We start from the raw sequence: 2,841 nt of genomic DNA, 5'->3' as shown, positions 1-2,841 counted from the left end.
ATGGCGAATGAGCCTCAGCCAGGGACTTATTTTTTGCCCGAAAATAGATCCAATTAAAAGAATGAATCCACAAACTGTACTGAAAATATGCATAATTTATGAACATTTAGATAACGTTGATATGAAATATTCATTAATTATTCAGAGAACAAACCCAAAGTTAAAAGACGAGTATATGCAAACATTTTGTAAATAATACTTTTTGCGCGGATGGATACATAGTCGCAGTGAGTTTTTTTGTGATGCATCATTCCTACATGTGCACTGCGGCAAATCGAAGGCAAAGGAGAGTGTTAAGCATGTTCTGAAGGTTGAAAGGGCTGTGAAGAGAAACCAAGGCAGTTAGCAGATGGAGAGACTGAGTTGTTATGACATTGATTGAAAGACGAGTTTGTTGGCTAACTATAAGTAATTTACACTTGTCTGGGTAGGGAGTGGGGACATAGTTATTCACACCAGTGGTCGACCTGTTTCTCGTTGCACCATGATGAAATGTTTCCTATACCCCCTTTTTGATAATTGTTGTGTCCATGTACAACTAAGTTGTAGGTAATGTGCAGTGAAAGTGCACACTTTGGCAAGGTGAGAGCCACCGACTTTAGGCACTTCATTTTTGGACCACGACCAACAGGGGGCAGTCGCCACATACCTTTGATTCATTGTACAGAAACGTCAAGAATGTAAACGCTCTGCAAGATTGTCATGCACAGCCTATTATTATCATCCAATCACACACACCTATGTATAACCAGCCATTCATGTGTAACCATGTCATCTTTGGGTTTTTTATACTCTGTATTTGTGGCAAGATTGACATGTGAATACATGTTACTCACAAAGATAACCAGTTTAACAAGGCTATAACTTTTGTAAATACTTTACATTTTTGCATGAAAGGGCCTGTAACATGTCATCTCTGGTGTGCAAACTCTCTCTCCTCTCTCTCTCTCTCTCTCTCTCTCTCTCTCTCTCTCTCTCTCTCTCTCTCTCTCTCTCTCCTCTCTTTATTTCTATTTCTCTCTCTTCAACTGGTGCCCTTTCCTGTATCTCCACTCTCCATCATCCTTGCTCTTTACCATGTAAATGAAATGCCGGGGTCCGTGAAGAAACAGAACAGACCCCAAATATTTTCATCCCCAACCCCTACCACCCCATTTCCCCTAGCCTCTCCAGCTGATTGACATGTCTAAAGAGACCCTGAAGGATGTTGAGATCTTATGTGAGAGCCATTAACTTCCCATTCTACATTCTGCCCTGCCTGAGGATGTTGAAAAGGCGGCAGGGCTGACATCATTGGCCACGTCGGGTCCTCTCTTGTCTTCTCTGTGTGCTCAGAGCATGCATAGCCGCATCCAGTTTGTGTGTTCTTCCCCCCTTTATTCATTCTATTCCCCTCCCTCCCTCCCTCTCTTTCCCCTCCCTCCCTCTCTTTCCCCTCCCTCCCTCCCTCCCTCCCTCCCTCTCTTTCCCCTCCCTCCCTCCCTCCCTCTCTTTCCCCTCCCTCCCTCCCTCTCTTTCCCCTCCCTCATCCCTCTCTTTCCCTTCCCTCATCCCTCTCTTTCCCCTCCCTCCTTCCCTCCCTCCCTCCATCCCTGTCTTTCCCCTCCCTCATCCCTCTTTCCCCTCCCTCTCTTCCCCTCCCTCCCTCATCCCTCTTTCCCCTCCCTCCTTCCCTCTCTTCTCCTCCCTCCATCCCTCTCTTTCCCCTCCCTCATCCCTCTTTCCCCGCCCTCCGTCCCTCTCTTCCCCTCTCCCATCCCTCTTTTCCCCTCCGTCATCTCTCTTTTCCCCTCCGTCTTTCCCTCTCTTATCCCTCCCTCCCTCCCTCTCTTTCCCCTCCCTCCCTCCCTCCATCCCTCTTTTCTCCTCCCTCCATCCCTCCCTCTCTTCCCCTCCCTCCCTCTCTTCCCTCCCTCCCTCCCCTCTCTTTCCCATCCTTCTCTTTCCCCTCCCTCCCTCCCTCCTCCCTCCCTTTCTTTCCCTCCCTCCCTCTCTTTCCCTCCCTCCCTCTCTTTCCCCTCCCTCCTCCCTCCCTCTCTTTCCCCTCCCTCCATCCCTCTCTTTTCCCTCCCTCATCCCTCCCTCCCTCTCTTTTCCCTCCCTCATCCCTCCCTCCCTCTCTTTCCCCTCCCTCCATCCCTCTCTTTTCCCTCCCTCATCCATCCCTCCCTCTCTTTCCCCTCTCTTTCCCCTCCCTCCATCCCTCTCTTTTCCCTCCCTCATCCATCCCTCCCTCTCTTCCCCTCCCTCATCCCTCTTTCCTCTCCCTCCCTCTCTTTCCCCTCCCTCTTTCCCCTCCCTCCATCCCTCTCTTTCCCCTCCCTCCATCCCTCTCTTCCCCCTTCCCCATATGTCCCTGACTTGCAGTTAGTAGAACAGCCACTAGATGGACCACAAAGTTACCTTGAAAGTCCACCGAGGCAACATCACGTGACTTTGTAAAGAAAACACTGTTGCTGAAGAAACACAAATACTATAGTTGTCAGCTGACCCTGACATTCTGCTGACCGAGGACCAATCCTTAAGGTTATTGACACAATGAATAGAGAGATAAACGTGACAACCTTTTCTATGTAATTACTTCAATGTAACCAATGAAAATAACAGAACCTGTGAAGGGAAACACTGTTTCTCTGATTCTTATTTGTCAACATTCTTATAAACAGCCTACCGGGAAATGTTTGGCATTTGCCCATATAGATACACACAATAAATAATGAGCTACAAGACGGATACACTGAGTAAATAACAAGTTACTCAGTATCCTGTTTATGCTCTGGACAAACGGCCACACTGCTGTTGTTGATAGACGGTTACCTTATGTTGTGAGTCACATCCAGT

This window comes from Coregonus clupeaformis, unplaced genomic scaffold (genome assembly GCF_020615455.1).
Source record: "Coregonus clupeaformis isolate EN_2021a unplaced genomic scaffold, ASM2061545v1 scaf0024, whole genome shotgun sequence".
NCBI lineage: Eukaryota > Metazoa > Chordata > Actinopteri > Salmoniformes > Salmonidae > Coregonus > Coregonus clupeaformis.
Note: the sequence above shows the minus strand (reverse complement) of the source record.